Here is a 21,745-nt window from a genome sequence, read left to right as displayed (position 1 = left end):
TATTAAGAGACCAGCAGAGWGCGGGTCATGCTTTAAAATAACATTTATAACACTTGTTACTATCACAGTATTCTTGCATTTTAACAGTCCAAGAGTCTCTGTAATTATGTTTTTTAAAAAGAAATTTTGTTCTGCATTTTGATCTTTCTTAACTAAGCAGCTTTTGGAGCAGGCTGAGAGAATGAAATATCAAATAACAAATAGCACTCACAACAACTTCATGTCCTAGATGGAGATTAATATGTTGGAAAATATGTGACAGTTGATGTTCCATGTAATGAGTTGTGGTGATGGACAGATGCAATAAATCCATTCTCTGGTGCAGAGGGCTTTGTCAGATGAAGCCCAGATCACAGACAGCCACCTAAAGCCTTCCAGCACCTCCGAGCCTACTCAGAACAAGCATTTGGGGGCATTTTGCTTGTTTATTTGCTCACAAGATTAACAAACCTCCCCATTCTMACAGTTCTGAGCCTTTAAAAACATTTTTAAAAGAAGAACTGAAGCTTCCAGTATTTGAACCTGGCTGCAACATATACTTCTACAAAAGCATTAAATAAGGTTTGATCTTACCCTAAGTGTATGRATTCAGACTGAAACTCCCAGGAGCTGGGACATTTTTCACTATATCTTGAGCAGGATAAAGCACTCTAACCTCTAAATAGGAATGTATGACTAATGGTTGGGGAGCTTTTTTGCTACTTATGGTTTCCTTGTCCCTGCACAATGCCTGCATTGTGTGCGGTTGTGTGCAGTCTTGGAGGGCTTTTTTGTGGCACTAAGTCCCGACACCAAGCAAATCTTCAAATGATGRCAGAAGGCTGGAGTTAGGGAGGGTGTGTTCTGCCCCTCTTCTCCCAGTGACCAGTACAGGGAAATCTGTGAAAACTTCTATGGAAGCAGACTGCTTGAGTACAGTCCTGCTAGGCTGCTGGACCCCTCTCTCCTTGTGAAAGGAATTGAAGAGGCTGGTGGCAGTAAATATTGTTAACTGAAACACACCATTTTGAGAGCCTTTTCTTTTTAAACCCAGTATTGTCAATTGCTTTCCCTTCACTATTCTTCATTTTAAATTAGATTCAATTCTATCTGTGGTTTTATTTTTCCTTTAGCAAAACATCTCTTTAKTCAATCTTTATCCTTCATCAGTTTCCATTAAATCCTGCTGATATGCATTGACATTAAAAAAAGAGTCAGTATAGATTTTCTGTGCTATATCTATTGAAGAGTTACATAGGTAGAAACAACTTTATATGCAGGTCCACAGAACAATTTCCAAGTGAAAAAACTGATTTAAGGTAGYTCCACCCTTCATTATGCAATTCATTAGTTTCACCCACTGGACTGACAATACTAAAAGAAATGTGCATTAAATTGAACCTGTAGAAAASCCCAGCATAGATCTATTTTTTAGAAAGTTAATGAATTACCTTAAATGCTGTTTTGTCATAATGGCTCAGGTGGTTAAACTGAACAAGGAACTCATCGTTTATGTTCACCACTTAAGAAATGATTGCACTACATTTTGCTGCGATGTAGATGTGACAGAGGGTTACACTCCTCAACTGCCCCCAAAACCCAAATCTTCATTCTGACCTTTTCAAGCGCTTGATGATGGGAGAAAGACAAAGCACTTGTCCTCATGCCTAGTTTTAAGCAGTAGCTTCCATGTCTTGCTGTATTAGGACCAGTGACTTAATTGTGAAATTATTTGTATTTGAAGACTGTCATTTCATTAGGTAACCTTCACCCTTGAGGAGGACAGTTAAGTTAGAAGTGGCACTGTATTAGCACAAAGCCATTGTTCACCTGACATCTCTGGGAAGGTGTTTGGGCACTTAATGTTCTCTCCATTCATTCCAATTTTGCTGGTGAGAGGACTATTCTGGTCTTCATCACTGYCCCCTGTTCTCCCCCACCTCATTCTGCTTTCTGCTCTGGGAAGGAGGAAGCTTTCTGTCTTTATTAAAGTCACACSAGTCAAGAAGTACTCCCTTGACATGACAGGCTGAAGCATAACAGACCTGGAAGAGTCAGCAATTGCACCTTGTTCTGCAGTGCACCTTGCTCTCCACTCTGCCTTTGGACAGCGGCTCATTGTGTGAGAGGCACACGCTGTTCCTTTTCCGTGGGTACCCGGGCTGTAGGACTGTCTGTCTGCCGCAGCCTCGCAGGCATAGGAATTGCACACAAGCTATTTCCAGGCAGGCAGTGTTCTTAGACCTTTCTCTATAGATGCCAATTAGAAGATTAGCGTCTTTTCTCTCCCCCTCTTTGCTATTAAACAGTCACACAAAAGCTGAGCTGACAAATTGCTCTCTCTATGGTGTGGGACAAAGACAGACAATAGATCAACATCATTTACTATACTCAAATCCTATTAATCACAGATTAATGAGAACATGTCTGGGGGGGAGAAATTACCAGAATGTGGGCATATTGTCTTGTTACTCATGTAACATCTGCTGTGGCTTTACCTTTAGTGTCATGTCATCTTTTATCACATTGAAATAATGTTTGTTCCAGAAACATAATTATGATAATGGGTCCTTCCTTTAACAATTACTGAGGTACAGTAGGATTATATTTCTTAGCCACTTAGTTAAAAAAAAATATATCTCTTAACTGCTTTCWGAATGCTTCTATTAGTCATTATCTGATTAAGGAAGATGTGTTTATAGGTATTAATAGAAACTTCTTATTCTCTTTGTTACAATTAATTATAATTTTATTCTTTACTTCTCTGAAAAATCACATGTGGAGAAGTAAAGCTTGAGTTTAGCTTTCAGTTTTTAAGCTTAGAGAATTATTTCTCTTTTGGCTTCCTCTTAAGCTACTGCTAATTTTTCATTAGTTTACATTACAACAGTATTGGACCATGATGTTGTTTTGGAAAATGTGCACTTTTCTAACCATCTCCTTAAAATAAATCTATAGTTGATTTGCTTATCAATTTGTTCCTTATTTTCTTTTCTACTGTTGTCATTGGTAAGGAATATTGCTCAGGTCAGCAGCCAAGCATGTGTGATTGTCTTAGAGTATTTCACTGCCCAGCCTGGATGAAAATTCAAAGTTTTGGGTTTAATTAATTAGAATTCTTCACAACGATTCCTAGTATTTTTGTATTCAATGTGGAACAAGATGCTTCACAGATAAAGAGCAAAGCAATTAGAGCCGTAACCAGCCGGCAAATAAGGAAGGACCGCAGTTTACACGTCTGACCGTGTATTTAAAAAAAATTCTTTGGCTCTTGCTCATCACGTCCCGAGTACTTGCTGGTCGCTGCTGGGGATCTATGGTGAGCAGGGCGGGGACCAGCCCGGGATGAGCCGGCACCGCGGTGCTCGTGTGTTTCAGCACCGCGGGACAGGACAGCTCCACGGGGAAGGAGCGGGCTGCGCCGCCGGCCCCGATCCTGGCATCGGCATCAATCCCGATCCTGGCATTGGTATCGGCATCGACCGATCCTGGCATTGGTATCGGCATCGACCCCGATCCTGGCATTGGTATCGGCATCGACCCCGATCCTGGCATTGGTATCGGCATCGACCGATCCTGGCATTGGTATCGGCACCGGCATCGGCACCGGCATCGACCCCGATCCTGGCATGGGCACTGGCATCGACATCGGACCTGGCATTGGCCCCCGGCCCCGGCCCCGCCGCCCTTCCTGTGGCCCCCATCGCCYCCTCGCCAAGCCCCGCGGTGCGGGTGCCGCCGCTCTCGCTATTTCCCCTCCATAGGGGAGGAGCTGACCGGAGCGCTGGAGAGCGGGGCACACCCGGCGGGCGGGCCCGCCAGCCCGCTAGATGTGCACGATCTCTGTCTTGCAGTGCCGAAATGCCTTTTGAATGTGCTTGTTAATTTATCTCGGCGCACCCGGGAACTGCTGGTGCCACCACTGCGCCGGCTGCCCGCTACAGCASCCAGCCCACCTGTGGCAGGTGCCACAGCCCTCGCCTGAGCGCYCAGCATCGCCGGCTGACCGAGGACCGTTCGCGACTGGGTTCACAGCTGCTGTCACGGGGAGCAGGGAAACACGTAATGAGGACAGGGAACGGTGTTGAGTAACTACAGGATAACCTCCAACCTTSCTWAGGACTGGGGCATTCTAGYACAGCATAGCACATGAGTGACATTKCTCACTTGGGATTCAGAGAWCTACGCCCTCATCTTAAGCTAGGCTTGTTAGCCAYGTGCTTGGAAAAACAAAAAGGAATCACGAGCTTCTGTAATGCATTACACCATATTTTGCACCTTCATAAAACAGTTTGTCACATGCACCCAAGACACAGAAAAACAAATTCAATGCTTTAYCTGTCCAAGGAGAGTCCACCCTTCCTCTTTCTAAGTGTCCCTCACCATCTGATGAGTGACACTCTCCACTCCTTCTGTAGGAATGACATCACTGTTCTTGAATTGTTAAAATACTCACAGACAAGGGAGAAGAGAGTGATCAACTTTGTCTCCTGATGTCTAAGACAACCAGAGGAAAATCTAACCACCTGCTCCAGTCCCTGCTCCAAGTATGGTTCATATTACTTCATTCAATGGTTGTTCTATACATTACCCTATAGTTTGGCTTTTTATAGGAATATTTTACCCAGACYACAAGGAATCTAGCATGAAGCCCCATATTTCTTACCCATCTCTGAGCAAACATCTCTCAGCAGAGTGACCTGGTTCCACTGAAGTGGACGGCATGCAGAAACAGAGGTGATGCACTGCATCTTCACTGGCCTCAGTGAAGTAAGTGGGTCTCAGTAAATTGGGAAGTYCTAGTTTTTAGCTTTTGGCATAGGCAGTTAACTGAAAGCATGCACAGACAGATCTGAATCTTCCCAAATAGTCTGCTGCTCTCTCATCTGCATCCTGCATGACTGATCTATTCATTCAGTTACCAAATATAAGACCCTTAATAAGGCTGCCAGAGTTTTTTGTATCCGGCAAAGGGRAAGGGAAATAAAAGAAAGTTACTCCAGTGGTGTTACATGTGAAACCTGTCTTGAGGATTTCAGCAGACTCTAAGTACATGGTGGCAGATTCATCCTCCTGAGGAGAGAGTCCTGCTGAGGCCACCTTTCTAACAGAGCAATGTTTAGAATAGGTAGCTTCTGTGACCTGACAAGATCAGGGTTCTTCAAGGTGTGGTCAGAAAGAAATCTTCAGTTATGTGGGATCCACAACAGAGCTACCTTCAAAGTAGGGAAACTTTGGATAACAGCTGCTCAAAATTGTCTTAAGGATTACGCTGGGATTTAGGCACCTTATTTTTGTCCAAATTCTTCCTCCTTTTGTGGCTTTGGACTGTAAAATGGGGATATRTAGCCTTTCCAAGTGACTGTGAGGATAAAAGTATTCATGGTTTTGAGGTAATGGTGCTAAAATTCTGGTAATGGGGATCCAGAGATAGCTGAGGGCTGCTTACTCACACTGTGTTTCCTTTCTCAATAACTAATAGCATGTCTAGGCTTTGATGTTGATGGGTAGGCAGAAGAGTGGTCTTGATTAAAAGCATTAATTTACCTCTCGCAGATAACAGATTCATATACACAGGTCTAAATCAGGACTAACTGCATCAAAATAAACAGCCCTCGGGTAAAACAGGTGTAAAAGAGAAGAGAACCAGACCCTGCATCTAGCAGACATATGACAAGGTAAATGGGCAAACACAAGAAAAGTGAATTATTGTTATTATATGTGTGTGTTACATTCAGTACCATTAAAATCTAATGYTACAAAGAAAATACCTTTCAAGCTTGCAAAATATACGCAATAGGAGCTGTCAAGAACTCATCAGAACCTGTGAATGTTTCCTTTGTCTATGTTGCTTTCATTGCAGTGTTGATATTAATCAGAAGTAGCTTCATTCACAGAAAATTATCAAAATGAAAAAAAAAAATCAGGTTCTTTAGCTTTAAGGATATTAACTGAGATCCATTGACTCAAGAAAACCTTTAAAATTTTTGAATTACATCTTAAATGAACATTTAATTTCATAATTTATCAACTCAGATAATAATGTTAAGAGATCTATGCTGATACAAACAATTGTGTTAATTACAGTAAAAGCCATCGAATTAAATTCAGTTCCTGGAATCAATAGCATGTCTTCAAGTACAATTTCTAATTATGGCCATACCTTCCATTTGGACTTTTATTAATGCATATGTTATATCTGTCACCTTCTTCAGTGTGAGCAAACACACTGTATGTTAATTCACACCTGATAACAATCGTTTTTCTGGTACTTACCTTCTAAACCTGATGATAGGATATGTCAACACCTATGGGATTTTATATTTTCTTTGAGGACTTTGTGAAAGTTACATTCTTTTTATTTTAAATCTGCTGCTAAATGACAGTTTCCAATTTTAATTACAAAAATTGACAATAAAAATGAAGAGTTAAAGACCTTACTCTCATTGATGCAGTCTCTACTGTAACCTCTAGAYGTTGGGAAGTTACAAAATCTGAGCAGATTATGCTTTAGAAGCTGTTACTTTAGAAATTTCTCRTTTCAAAAGGAAGTTTTCTCATGCTTCCATACAGATAAAGGTTGCCAATAGTTACTTAGTCACACTTCCCCCTGCCCCTAATAATCTAGTTATATTAAGCTTAGACCAAATACTCTAGAAAATCCCCCATCACACCTGCCTTCCTGTTCATCACACATTTTCATGTTCYGTATCACAAAGCATCACCTCCTTCAATGGACTGTCTCATGACAAACTCCCAGGACAGACTAAAATTGATGTRAGTACATAACACTTCATGCTAATTTCCAGCACATTTCACAGTCTTGCCTCCCTTTACCCACCATGTCACCAATGAACTCCTCCAAAGTGCCATAACCTTAATTACATTTTAACTTCATCACAGAAGAAAGTGATATCTTCATTAACTATTGAGAGGCAATTTCCAGGCTGAGTTGCAGGTATGTTCTTTCATAGACTGGTGTTTTCAGGCAAGGCATAACTGTGACAGTGTGTTAGAAAAACATYGTCTTTTTCTTGGCTCTCAGTCATCCTTTAACAGATTATGAAATCAGTTATTGTTTTGTTGTTTGGAGTTTTTTGGGGAAACCTTTCACATGACAATAACTKTCAGGCAATTCACCATAGCCTAAATTAGACATTTTGAACAGCTTTTTTTGGTTTCTCTGTGGCCCTTGAGCRACTCAGCCTAAGCATCACAAGCTCATCCTCAGTGTCCGTGGTTTTTTCCATATCATCAGTTTCCCCAAGGAAACTCTTAGTTTTATTGCAGACAAAGAATTCTGTACAKGTATTAGGCATTTGTAACATACCCCTAAGCCCTAATGTCACCCCAAAGATCAATGGTGCCACTAGTAAGGAAATACTACCTGAGCAGAAGAGATGGAGATAGGAAATGATGACAAACATGAYCAATAGAAGAGTTACATGTGAGGCAGAAAAGCAACTACTAAGGTAAGTGGGAGTGCTAACAGAGTCAAACAAGAAGCTGAAAAAAATATGAGAGATAACAAGAAGAAAAAAACGTTGGGGGACATGAAAATTTGGGGGTTAAGGAAGAGCAGATTCCATTATTAAAGTGTCAAAATCTGCCAGAACATCTGCCCAGTAGGCTGAGGAGGTCCTGGGCAGAAGGATTGCACATCACTGCTCATCACTGCAGTATTAACCACAAACAGGGCTCATTTGTATCAGCTGCTGTCTGCTCAGGATTATCAAGTTACCAATATGATAAGCCACCTGTATATTCATATCTGCCATAGTGCAAAAATTACTGTAGCAAAACATCTGATTTTCACCCTTTACCTGTACTTGCATGTAAAACATTAGATAACTTCCTGGTTGYCCATGCTGTTGTCATCAAAACACTTGGTCTCATGTTATTTTTGTAGTAGAGTACCTGACCATAAATGTCTGCATGGACACTCCRGTAAACAAAGATGCATTCTTCAAAGTATGTACTTATGTATACTGTGAGCTAATCCTGCTTCTGGTGAAAAAGAAATTTAGAATTGGGTCCTGACATGGAAATTTCACTAGTAATAGGTGGGGCTGTCAGACATGCACAGCTCTAGCTGACAGGAGGTGAGGTGGGACAAACATTTCTACAGCTGAGCACCAGGTGCCCTCAGCATCCAGAATGAGCAGCCATCTAAACCCTCTGTTGAAAAATATGATTTTTCTGAAGTCATCCAACATCACACGCTTTCAGGGGTACTTGGTGACAATCTCATGGCACTTGGTGACCACAGCCAGTGTTCACCAGCAGCTCCTCTCTCTGCYCATGAGCTTCTGCAGGCAGGAAGAGGAGGTACAACTGCAGGTTACTCTCTCCTTCACTCTGTGCTCTAATTCCATTATAGTCATCCTCCACACTGTCATATAAACAAGGGAGGCAGCCTCTGTTAAAAACAGAGTATTACTGTATAAAGCAAGTCTATCTCCCAGTACACACAGCAGGGCATCAGACTGGGAATTTTCAAAAAGTTACAATCCTACGATTATAACTCCCTTTATTTTGGCATTTTCTTCATTCTAAGTGCTTAACTTTGCAGCCTCAACGTTATTATCATTTTCATTACTTTATTAGCTGGTTAATTTTAAGTTTTCTCATATAATTAGAATAACTGCCCAAGACTCATTCACAAGAACTTGGGATTTTGTAAAATGCTACCAAGAAGACAGCACAAAAARGCCTGTGTAGCTTTATAAATATACATGCATTTTATATTTAATATTTTATATTTTATAGATATATTTTTATTAAAAGATGCTGTTTACTTGCTGGAAGTCAATCTAATCTCATATTTTATCTCCTACAGTGGCCAAAAGCAGGCACTTGGAGAAAAATACAGGAACAGGAAAACACAAAGTGGTACTGTTTCTAAATATTCTCTCAACATCCCTCTCTGGCTCAGGCAATACCTGAGTGGTGTCATTTTAGTTAATAGATTTAGTGGACTGGCTTTTCCATTCACACACTTTTGACCTCTTGCAAACATTCAGCATCTTCAGGAGATTGTGAAACACAATGAAGGAATGGAAGTGCTCACCTGGAGAGCAGGGCATCCAGGGCTTCAGGCCATGCTCCAGTGAGAGCTTATCTTTCCCWTGAAAGAGCCATGGAGTAGCTGTGCCCAAGGACTGAAGCAGACACCACTTCTTCTGCAAAAATCTTTTTCCAGCTGCTCTTTTATCCACAACAAAAGAAATTGTGAAGAGTCTACATGAAGCAGCACCAACGGTGTGTGATGAGCAGTTCACTGGCCTAGGCACTTCCAAGACACATTGGGAGCAAGGGATGCAATCCAGGTCCTCAGTGTGATAAGCACTGGCCTGTGGAAAGGAGAGCAGAGRGTGTTTCCAAGGAAAGCATTGGTACACCAAGCCCACTCCAGCCCGGCCCTGTGGGATAATGGGCTGAAGAGCCCCAGAACTGTGGGTCTGCGTGGGTGCTCAAACATGGGATGCCCAGCAGCTGAAGCCCTTCACCRTGAGAAAGTGGGGCATTCACAGGCATCAGGCCGGGGCGAGACAATCATGAGAGGCATCACGAGCTCTCATCATCACAGCTTTGAACTGCAGTCTGAGTCCTGCCCAGTCCCTTGCTTGCATCCYCCCCAGAGCAGATGCACATCCACAACCAGTGCTCTGCTGTTCCCAGTGCTGGTGCTTTGCCTTAACTAAAAGCCAATGAAGAACCTTTAAAGCTATTCCTACAAGACAATATAATAATAATATTTAAAAGATATCATATTATTGAGCACAAATTAATGATTAACATTATTACTTCAACRCACTAATAACATTTTAAAATACCCTTAATAGCTTTTTCATTTTAAAAGCAATAATCGGAAGAATCACCTGCTTCCCCAACCAAATGTCAAGGAACAAAACAATGTTTCCTTTTCCCATTACAAGACCCACTTATGAGGAGAAGAGTGCAGCCCTGTAATGGCTCCTAGCAGCTGCTGCTGAAGGGACTAAGAGGGAGGAAGATAACAGGTTAGCAGGAAAATATGTGGAGGAAGCAAAGCCAGCAGCAGAGCTGGATAATCCAAGTGATATTRCCTGCATGCAGGTGCCAAGACCATCAAATGTGGGTCAAGAGCAGGTGGCATKGCCTCAACAGTCCTGCTTGTCTCAGGAGAGAATGTGCAGTCAGACTGAGCAAAGGGGGAGAGGTTACTCTGAAACGCAGTGACCAAAGGGCACAAGGTAATGATGCAATGCAAACAGGCCTGGAGGCTTGGGTCAGCATGTCCTGCACCCTGCTCCCTGGGTTTGGTTTGGTTAATTGTGCACAAGACCGGTTAAAAATATCTGCATTGAACTTTCCAGCATCTACAGTCAATAGGCAGTGAGGAGCAAAAGATGTTTGCTCAGAGTAACTCCACTTCTCAGGAAGGTGGGCATAGGGTTCCCCATCCTTGGGCAGGACATCCTGCAGGCAGGACTCCCCCACCTTTGGGCTCAAGCCAGTATGCTCMTGTTGCCATTAAGGATCTCTCCAATTCACTCATCAATGCCCCTTATATTAGATCTAAGGGCAGCTGGAGGATTTAGCTACCCACTTGCAACTGCCTTGAGACATGGGATATTTTTTAAAAGAATGTGAAAATCCCTTACCCAGAACATCTTGAGAAAACTTGAAGGCCCTGCAARTAGCTGTGGAGAAGGAGTTTACATTTCTGCAGTGGCTAGAGATTAAGAGTTGGACTCAATGATCCTTGTGGGTCAGTTACAACTCGAAATACTCTGTGCAAAACTGTGAATATCTCTGGTCACTATTTGTGAAGAGTGTCTTGTACATACAAGGCTTTTAACCCCAGTTCTGATAYATTTAATGCTTTGTTTTCTGAATATTTAAAGTAGGGTTATTTTCAACAATTCCACGGYTATTTTTACCAGTTTCTTCCTGTTGCTTTTAGTACTAGACAGCAGCAAATCAGTGAGAGAGTCACACAGCCTGGTGTGGACTTCCCTAAAGAGGCATCAGGTGACCAGGAACGAGCTTGATGTTTCAGCATCCTAACTCGTCCAGATAGAGATTCCTGGAAACAAGCTTTTCAGCTGCGCCATGGATGCTGTGCCAAATGCCAGCAGGCTTGGACCGCACCAAACAATGCTGTCATCGAACTAGAATGCAACAAGAACGCTGACTTCACATGATCAAGGAGAGAAGAAGGGTCCTTCCTAAAGACATAGCTTGGGAATCTAACAGAGGAAACATGGCTGTGTTGGTTTTGCTGTACAGACGTTGCTGTCCTCCCGGAGACAAACCTCCATCTCCATGGATCGGGTTCCTCTGGAAAGGTGAGCAGCCACTCCTGTCAAGCAGCGCCGGCCTCTTGGAGGGGACACTTCATCCTTCTGCAGGGCTCAGGCACCACTAGAGGGAAACCCAGCACCGCCCTCAGCCCTCCCTTGAGCTTCACAAGGAAAGGGGCGAGCGGCGGGGATAGCGGCGGCGGGAGCAGCGCTGCGCCGGGCGAACGAGCTCCTCCCGCCGGGCGGAGGCGGCGGGGCCGGGGCGCTTCCCCCTTCCCCTTCTGCCCCTTCTGCCCCTTTTCCCCTGCTCCTCCACTGCGGGAGGAGCGGGACCGAGAGGGATGCCGCACTAAAACTCTGGGGGAGTAAACAGGAAAGGACGAGGGGGAAGTAATGATAAACTAAACTAAACTAAACTAAAGTAAAATAAAATACAATACAATTTGTTAATTAAAATTAAATACAGTAATAATAAGCTGAGGAGCGACTGCTGGGAGGGATGCTAGAATTTCTTAGGGTACCTCATCTCTCTCAAACCAGTAGTCACGGCTACTAATTTGAATTCAATATTAGCTAAAAAATTGCTTCCTCCTGGTTATCTTCATCTTACCAGTACAGAAATCTCTCCTGCTGGCAGAAACCCCTTGACCCATTTAGCTCCTAAAGAGATAGTACTGCTCCAAACAGCTGCTGAATTGTTTGTTAGCAACATGATAACCATCAAAGGACAGAGCAATGGCAAAAAAAAGTTTATGAGAATTATCATTACCATAATCATACTTCACTTAGCTTGTGTAACAGGCATGTTTCCTCCCCCAGATCTTGTCTTTAAAGAAAACAATGCCAAGTTTTCTACCATCCAAAAATTATCAAAGTAAACAAAAGTGAAGGGTAAAGCAGCAAAGGCTGGAGTTGACACAAAATTATTCAGAAAATATTAAACTACAGCTAAAAAGYACAGGAATACTTCATAGCATAGCAATACGAAGTTAGATTTTGCATTAAATTCCACATGAACAAATGCACTATACAGCACCTGAGGCGGGAAATCTAAACATGTCACAGTTTTTAAATGAACTGGTTTTACTAGGAAATTAATTTCAGAGCTATGATGGATACCTGAGATCAAGGCTTCTTGGTGGACAAAACATTAGGAAGGATTACTAGAATCAATAGGACTGACCAGAAAATGTCATTTTACCTTTCTATGTATCCTTAACTACAGTTTGCACTCTGTATTAAAAAGATAGCCAGAAAAAAAAAAAGATAGGTTCTGTAAAAGGTGACCAGATATGGAAAGGCTCTCATTTGAGAAAAAAATAGCCAGGAGAGAAGCAGGACTAGGTGAAACGTGGAAAGGAGACAGCAGAGGGTGGTGACACTTCAATCACATCRCAGGTACCCTAAAAATGTGAAGAACAAAATCTCATTCCCTGTTTCACTTAACAGAAGTATTGATTTTTCTCAGTTAGAATACCACCTAGTAGTTTTAAAACAAATASCAAGGATTTTTGGTGCAGTTTTCAGTTCAGCAGTTTTCAGTTCATGCAGTTTTCATGTCASAGGACGGCATGGAGATCAAAGACATGGCGAAATCCAGCAAGGGATTAGAGAAATTCACTGCAGCTTCTAAACAAAAGTGCATGAAAAGCTCCTAAAGCTCTGGATGCACAGTCCAGGAGCAGGACCATTACATATTTGTCTGATTATATTTTTCTTTTTTAAGTGTCTTCAGTTGGCCAGTGTCAGGGAAGGAGTGTTGGACTCTGTGACCTAGCATGGTGTAGACAAGTGGGAAAACCGGATCACCACACGACTGATGTTCTGAAGTTCATATCAAACTGAGGTTGGAGCTGGGAACTGACTTCACACCTACAAACCATCATATCAGGAATACAGCAATACATAACCACAGGAGCAGCTTCCCTGCACAACTCTGTGCCAGAGCTTCACTTGCTGGTCTGGAAATGAACCAGGCAGTAAAAGCGATTAGCAGTGGAAAGACACTAGACAGCTGTAATTATCTAAATGCCTTCCTATTAACCATGTGAGAAACTAAATCCTCACAATCACATTCATTAGTAAATGCTAAGGACAAACTAACTACATGAAGTTTCATTTGATTAGGCAGAAGAATTCTACTCCAATATGATTATGTTACACAGAACGACCTAAAAAAAATTAACCAAGTCTGCTTCAGAGAGAAAATGAATGTTAATACTAGCAGACGAGCAAAGAAGCCCTGTGCTTATGGTACAAGGATTTCTCCTACCAACAGCACGGCCAGGCTCTCTCAGCTGATGGCAAATGCTCCCAGCTCCCCAGGGTGGCTCCTGTTTCCACTGCTAGACCTGTGGATAATGARTGCAAGGGAGACAGAACCAGATCTGTTGCAGCACACTGTAGTGATTCAGCTGGATATTAGCCCCACTTAGAAAACCCTTCAGTGCTGCAGTGAGAACAGAGAGCAGGCAGCCGGAGAAATTCCCCTTGTTGATGCCTGCATTGTTTTTCACCTGAGGCAGAAATGTGGTTCAGTGGATGGASCATCAGCACGAGAGGCATGAGCACAGCCTGACAGCTGCTCATCTCAGAGGTGCTGGATTTTAGCCACYCCTGGCACACCATGCTGTACACATGCGATGCGTCACCCGTCCCTATGCCAGACACACTCACTCCTTCCTGCATTTGCAGAGCACAAGGAGAGCTAAACAACAATTTCAAAGACATGTGAAAATAGTAGGGCACRCATCAGTTTTCAGGGCAGGCTGCTTTCTTGGTACTTTTGCTGATTTCTTTGTTGAAATACTGATAAAGAACAAACTTTTCTGAATCAACCTCTTCCAAGAACCTGCATGCATTGACTAAGAAGGGGGGTGTGTGCTGGTAGTGAGGATGRAGGAGCTCACTGCACCTTTATGGAAGTATGAGGGCAATTCCAGCACCAAGCTGAATCCCACTGGATCCATAACATCCACAATTTCTAGACATTGTGGTGGAAAGCAGCATACCAATGTCTAGACACAAAAAAAAAAAAACCATGCATAATAAAATGAACAATGATACAGTCCATCCAGAGCATGAGGCACTTCTGGGAAGACTTGTGTGCCTCCAGAGCCTAGGTACCAATGGTGGGGGCAGGAGAAGAGAGTAAAAACCTGAGCCAAAGGGTCAGTTTCCAACATGAATTACAAGTGTAATTTGTTCTTGACTGAAACTGTAATTGTCAGTTTTAGGCATTAGTTCCCTCCACACCTCTTCATTCCCAAGCAGACCACATGGATATCTGGTGTTTGTGTGACTTTGCCCAGTCATCCAGTTTAGGAGATTCAGAGAGCCTGTGAGAGCCTTCAGACAAGGAGGCAGAAAGGAGAATGTAGCCTCTCCTGAGAGGTTTCACCACACTTCTGTGTGGGCATGCGTCCCTCTGCAGTCCATAAAAGCTGCCTGCCCAGATGAAGGCTACCTAGACATCATCTCAGCACTGTTCTCCTGCTCTGCAGAYTAAGTAGGGACCTGCTGTTGGCAGGCTGGAGACCACACATTCACMGAGTCCACTGGGTAGGCAGGTAACCAAACATCTGGCTGGTCTGTCACCCCATCCTGACCAAATACTGCAGGTGAATTCTTTATACATAATCAAATAAACCAGAAAGTTATTAGATTTGAATTAGCATTCATTAAYACAATTGATTGTGTTGATTTAGTCATCTAAATGGTCAATGCTAGGACGTTGGGATAATTATTACTGTTTAGTGATATTTCCTCAGCTAATTGTTTTTATTGAATGACTCACTTTGATGATGCAGCTGAAACTAATGTGCAGCTGGGCTCCCAAGGAGAAGGCTTTTATCTGCCCGACCCACCTCCCAGGGGCTCCATCCTTCCTGTAAGACAATGCATTTTGGTGCCTCTGGATGGTCCTTAGGGAAGAGACCATTTGGGAAATGCGCCTGCCTTTGCCAATGCATGCTTGATCATATGTGGTGTGATTTCTCACAGCAGCTCAGCCCAACAGGTTTAAAAAAACCTGAGCTAAACTAAGCCAAAACCGGTTCTTTCCAAACTCYGCTTGAGTGGGTGCCACCTGTGAGGGCAGCAGTGCAACAGCCCAGTAAGCTATTTCCTCCTCCACCCTCATAAACACACCCCACCCTTGCCCCCGAGCTAAGACCCTGCTTACGCTGCCCTCTTGCCCTTCTTTCGCAGAGAAGCTCCCCCCACTCCCCCAAAGCCAGGCTGAGCCCCTGCCCTGCAGCAGGGCATGCCTGCACGGGAGGGCTTGTGCAGTGGTCAGGTTCAGGGCCTGACCAGAGGTGTTTTCCCACAGGTGTCCTTAAGGCTGAAGGTCACAGGTAAGGTACTGCCTGCACAGCACCWTGACAATGCAGAGAGATCAGAGCTGATGTTACAGCTTTCCCACCTGGGACTATCTGGGATAGCCCAAATGGGCAGACCACTGCTCCAGCAGCAAGAGTTCCTGTAGGCTCCTGGATACACAAGGACACTGACTGTGATGACTTCTATCTCCCAGATCTYTGGGGCCAAAGAACTGCCATCAGGTGAGGACATAGGAGGTAGCTGCAATGGCCATAGTGGCATGCTGGGCTTTGGAAGGCAGAGGATGAAGCCGAGAAAAGGCTTAATATCTGTGAATGCAGACAGAAGAATTAAATAGTGTGACTGTCAAACATTTGTTTCAAAGCAGGACTGATAMAGATTTTCTTTAATGCTTTGGAGAAAATCACTTCTTCCTATCTCACTTCCCTTGCTCGATTTCCCACAAACGTGTTTCAGAGCCTCCACGAATGTTCCTGACTTAAGCATAAAAGCCTGTGACCCTAAGCAKGTTAGCAGAGGTCAGTGTTTTCCCAAGCAAGTTATATTTTTGCCTGCTCAGAAATTTGGTCTGGGAAGAACTCAAGGACTAGTTTCCACCATTCCTACAGGATTCTGAACGTCTAGGGATGGCCAGCACCATGTGTCCTCAGAGCTACATCCTCCAGACATCACTACAGAATGAGCACAGGAGTTCACAGAAAAACTGCCTGTGCATGAACTATCTTTCCAGGAAAGGCACAAGCTTATCCTGGACAGATATTTCTGTGCGGGAAACACCACAACCATAARTTAGTAAATAACTTCCACGAAATCCAAAGAAATCAGTGGCCTAAAAGGCATATGCTAAAYGAAAAATTATCCCAGAAATGGATACAAACTTGGAGAGAGATAAATTTAAACTACTTAGAGGCTGGAAAATTTGTGTTGCAATTTCCATCTGCTCCCTCTTCCTTCCCAAAACAGTTTCAGTAATGAACCACTGGTCYCAGCCCACTCTGTAAGATGCAGCGTTCCTTCCAGTTCCCCTTTTCTACATTCAGCTTGGGTACCACAGGACCGGCAGGAACACCCACSTGCCGACCACCGGTTGGGCAGCAGAGGTGAAGCAGCACCACAGGATGGCACTGTTCATTTCCTGGCTCAAACACATGATGATGGCCCCAAACTTACTGCCGGTCGTCACCTGCGCTGGGAGAGATCGCGCTCAGAATAAACGACTGGCTGCATGAAAATAAGGGGAATGAGAGCTTTGTGAGAAAATCGAGATTTTATTAAAACGGCCTAGAGAACCTGTGTCTTGGCGGCTGCAGGCAATATTTGGAGCATGCAGAGCATGGGATGTAATCAACCTCTCTCAGCCTGCCTTCAGCCTCTTTGTGTGTAAATCAGAGTTCATCTAACACTCCTCTAAATGTAGTCTAGCTCTTTGCTGTCCCGGAGCTTTTCTCCCAGCTTGCTCTCCTGCAGAGAATAACTGTGCTAGCCCAGGTGCTGCAGCCCCACTCTCATTAACAGCCATTTGTTCAGCTAGAAGGATGGGCTGGACTAGGACATGGCACATCCAGCCCTTGGCAATGCTGCATGCTCCCTGCTGACACAGCCAATGATCCAGCTCTGAACACAGCTCAAACTGTGCCAGAAAAAACTTAGGTTAAAACCTTGGGAACGTCCCGAGCASAGCCCTAGAACACCCAGATGGGCGTTTTGCGCTGAGATATCCAGAAGCCAAGCCCCTCATAAGAACTATCTCAGCAGCAGCTGCTGGTGACGCCCGTTGTCAGCTTCAGGCAATTTGTGGATGGCAGATTGGGGTCACCACACCCGGAGCCATGCAGTCTGCCAGGCTTTGCGATTCCAGAGGACTTTCACCAGGAGAAGGAACAGAGAGTAAATAGCAGAGAGCCTGCCTTCCTCCAAAGAGGGTGTGCACAGGAGGAGCTGACCTCGACAATCCCTTGGCTGACAGTCCCTGGGCTTTTTCAGGAAGCCCACAGCCCAAAGTTCATCTTGTGTTGTTGTGGGTTTTTCCTCTCAGGGTTATACCGTTAGTATTGTCTAGTATTTCCTGCTTCCTCCCCTGGCAGCTCCCCTGCTAGCTCAGACACACAGCTACAGCACTCAGTTCATTAGCCCCTGTACTTGCCACATCCGTCCCCAGGGAAATCCCATGCAGTTCAGCTTCTAATTCAGGCTTGCCCTGAGCCTGTGTGCTGCACTGGGCTCCCACTGTGCACAGAGGAGCAGTGTGCTGGCTTTTTTATTTTTATGCAGAATTATTTGCACCCTCCCGATTTCAGGCACAGGGGTTGCAACATGAGCATTAGAAGTTCAGAGCAAAGTATGTCCTGAAACGGACAGCTCTCACTGCCCACATGCAGCCTGGCTCTGACAGCCCCAGTTAAGGCCCCTAGTTTGCTCAAAATACCATCTAGTACCACAGAGAAGTTTATATCCAGATCCAGTTTTGACTTTGTCTGTAATCCAAACAGAAAGGAAAGTAGCTCCCCCTTTGCACAGCCCTGCCTGCTGTCCATGCTACCACTCTGCCAGGCAATCCTTCCCAAATGCTCACCAGCTTAGTTTTCTGCATGGTTCCACTGTTCTGCCCTCTCCATCTTCAATATTCATTCTTGCTGGGAAGAACTAGAGACTATAACATTACCAAATGTCACAGCTGTCTGCAGGGGGGAAAGTCCCTTTTTAATTATTAGTATGCTCCCAGTTAATATTTTCCCTATCAGGTGCTTCCACTCTGTCTGCAACCACACAGGGGGCTGTACTGATGGGGAGCAACGTTATTGCTGGAGGGAAAGTAGTAAAACAAGCCCAAGAGACCTGCCTTTACTTCTCTTCTCCCTCCCCAAGACTCCTTTTTTCCTACRTGAAACACATGTGGCAGCAAGCTTTGCTGCATCAGGCAGTGAGCTTCAGCTTAAAGCTTTTTGAGCAACATGCTTTAACAAAGCTTCCACATGAAAAATGGGAATGACACCAGAGAAAACTTGTCTTCCAAGTGGTAGCAAATTTCAAATTACTTGACTTATATTTATCCTTAAGGCATAACAATAAAAGCAGTTTAAATTTATATAGTACATCTCATCCCTCAGGATCCCCAGAAATGCAGCCAATTGATATATAAACAGCCCACAGTTCATGCAGAGAAATACAGACCTTCCCAGGGATGCAATACATCAGTCTGAGACATGCTAAAAATAAGCTGCAGTCAAAAAATAAAAACAAACTAGTGTAGCCAACCAGGACTCTAGATCCATCAGGCTCTGGTCAGGACACTGCAGCTAAATCTATTTTTTTGTCTGTGGCACATAGATAGGACTTCAAATGTCCTAATTTGGACCTTGGATTTATGTGCCAAAAACTACCCTGCACACTATTTTCTTGGATATTATATCAGCTCATATAAGGTAGAGAAATGCTTCCTACTGTATCTATCATTCTGCTTTTTGGAGTATCTGACCACCCCATAATAATCTCTGATGAAAAGGTTTGAGGAGGTAGGCATGCACATGCAACACCTTTGGCCCTCATCCTGGCTGACAGAAATGGACTTTGCTAAAGATTTAACTTTCCTTTCTCTCATTTGGCTGCTTTTTAAAGCTTTCAGATTAGTTACTCACATTATTATTAGAAAGCAGGAGGGAAATACGTTTTCCKTGTTTACCACTGGACTAATTGTTTAGAGCTGCCTGGCTCTTATCTCTGTAGCAGCTGTAAATGGGAGACTAACATATGTGGATTTTAACTGCAAAATATGATCAGAATGACAGTGTCAAGTATTCCCTGGCTTCCCGTGCACTTGCAAAGTCCATAGATTTACGAAGMAACAAACCAGAGCCCTATCCCAAGGGGTATCTGCATGTGCAGGTACATATACATACAGCAGGTCTACGTCACTGATGTGCACTGCTTTTGGATTTAACATCTTGGGCCAAGATCTTGCTGGATGTTTTTAACTACCTTTCCTGGTACATTTACTGGGAGCCACRTACAGTCTTTGAGATTAAATAAGAGGAAACAGTTAATAGGTATCTGCAGCAGCAATCACAAAAGGATGAAGTTGAGGGACCAACTCTGGTAAATCAACAGTATTAGACGGTTGTCATGATTAGTGTGGCAATCAGGAAATTACAATTTAATGTGTTTGCTGGAGGAAGCAGCACGAGAAGCCTTCACGTACTTTTAAAACTGATTAAAACCCTACTGCCCCTTTTCAGTATTCAGACACTTGAGGCTGCTTCTAGGAGCCCTGCCAGCTGCTTTCTGCAAGGTAGAATAAAAACAAACATCACATCCCTGCAGCACCACAGCCTTGCCAATTGAGTCCTCAGGGCACCCAGAGTGGAGGAGGCTTTTGCAAAACCTAGCTCTTCGGTATCAGGTGCAAAACCACCTCCCATGGTTGCAGCCTTTTACATTGTTAAAGTGACATTTAGGTAGTCCTTTGGCCTTGAAGTGCCTGCTGGACCAGGCAGAAGAGAYGGTTAAAACAATCCCAAATTTAAAAAGCAGAGAATGTCAATCTCCTCTCAAATTGATAAGCACAGAAAATAGTCCTRTGAAATTATTGCAGATGTAGCAGAGGTATTAAACTAGAATACACAAGCAGACAAAGAAGGTTCAGGTTGGCCCAGATGACTGCAGCGTTCATGAAGCTTTGCTCCTGTTTCAGCAGGGCTAGACCCTGTCCTGGATAAGCACAGCTGCTCCATCCCCTGGGGGGCATGTGTGAGTTTCCCAGAGCAGCAACACTTCGGTGAGAGGCCACACAGGAAACTATGTGTTGTGATATGCTCCACCCTATATCCAAAAAGCTGAGTTTGTTTCTTTCTATTTTTTTCCTCTTGTGGACCACGTAGAAAATGGTGTAAAAACTGCTTGAGTGTGATAATTAAAGAAAAAAAAAAGAGAAAGAACAGTACTTCAACAGTACAAAAGCAGCACCGATGACCTTCACCAGTCCAAAACCTTTGCTTTATGCTATCTTCTATGTGTCATCCCTTCAGGCAAATACTGTACAATGATTGTGCTAGCTGTGCAGAGTTACAGAGAAGATAACAGCTTTATTTGCTGTATTGTTAATGAGGGTTCCACTTGCCCCTGCATCTGCGGTTGGCTGCTGTTTTACTTACAGGTTTAGGGCTAAATCCCTTCTCGAGCCGTGCTTTTGGCTGCCTAATACTCAGGGTTACTGGCCCATGTCTGAACCCTCCCACGATGCCTACAGCCAGGCTTCAGAGCAGCAGCATCTCCCTGGGGCAGGAAGTGGGCTGGTCTCAGCATGACTTTCCATCCAGAAAACATTTTCCATCACCTTTCTGTCACCTACAACTGGCTGCAGTACCACCAAGTTAAAAGACACACAAAATAAAAGCATCTCATGTGCTTCTGAAAAGACGCTGTTGCTGGCAAATGCTTGCTAAAAATAGTCCTGTGACAGCAGCTGGAGGTCACTTACAGAAGGAGGCAAAGAATTCCCTTTGCTGAACTTAGTTTCCAGCCATGACAGCTAGGACAGGAGTTTTAATGTCCAAATGGTCTTAGCAAAATCCCAGCTGCAGACAGCAAAGTCCTCACTGGCCTCAATTTCCCTGCTAGTCAGAGCAGGAGTTTGCTTTCCAACTCCCACCTTCCTTTTTTGCAGAGGAGCAGATAGGARGAGATTCATTTGTTAATTAAATTTCCCCAGCCAATTTATATTAAAAGGGGGGACTGTTTCAAAAAGTTCACAAAACTTTCATAACCTCTAACTTAAAAAAGAAAGAGTTGTGTGGTGTTTGCTAAACCTGCCCAAAAGCACCACTGGATTGTCCCAGGCCAGGTGGTGAACACTGAAAAGAAGTCCARGAATGGCACAGCTGGTATGAAAATTAAGAACATCTGCTCACAGAAAGCCAGGCGTTCTTCCTCTCCTCTGCCTCCTCCTTTCATCTTTGGATTTTCTCATAAGTTCTTCTTCAAAGGGATGCCATCCCATGGGAACATGACAAAAGGAAAAAAAGCACAGACACTGTTACTCAGAGGCCAGCAATAGCTGCAAGAGAAGAAAAATTCTTCATGGGAATCCCCTACATCTGAGAAGCAGAAGCAAAAATTCGCAAGGAAAAATTCAGTGCTGTCAG

At 43.8% G+C, this 21,745-nt stretch overlaps 1 long non-coding RNA gene across 1 annotated transcript in view; it reads right to left on the bottom strand.

The window, feature by feature from the left end:
* Positions 1–21,745, bottom strand: part of LOC130573613 (uncharacterized) — a 32,479-nt gene that overhangs the window by 8,132 nt on the left and 2,602 nt on the right. Inside the window, exon 2 of the long non-coding RNA XR_008965339.1 lies at positions 9,050–9,332. This is a non-coding gene — a long non-coding RNA (uncharacterized LOC130573613). The remainder of the gene's footprint in view (positions 1–9,049; positions 9,333–21,745) is intronic.

Source organism: Malurus melanocephalus, unplaced genomic scaffold, assembly GCF_030028575.1.
Source record: "Malurus melanocephalus ecotype Western Australia unplaced genomic scaffold, MMel_1.1 scaffold_0, whole genome shotgun sequence".
Taxonomy (NCBI): domain Eukaryota; kingdom Metazoa; phylum Chordata; class Aves; order Passeriformes; family Maluridae; genus Malurus; species Malurus melanocephalus.
Note: the sequence above shows the minus strand (reverse complement) of the source record. Positions and strands in the feature narration are given on the sequence as shown.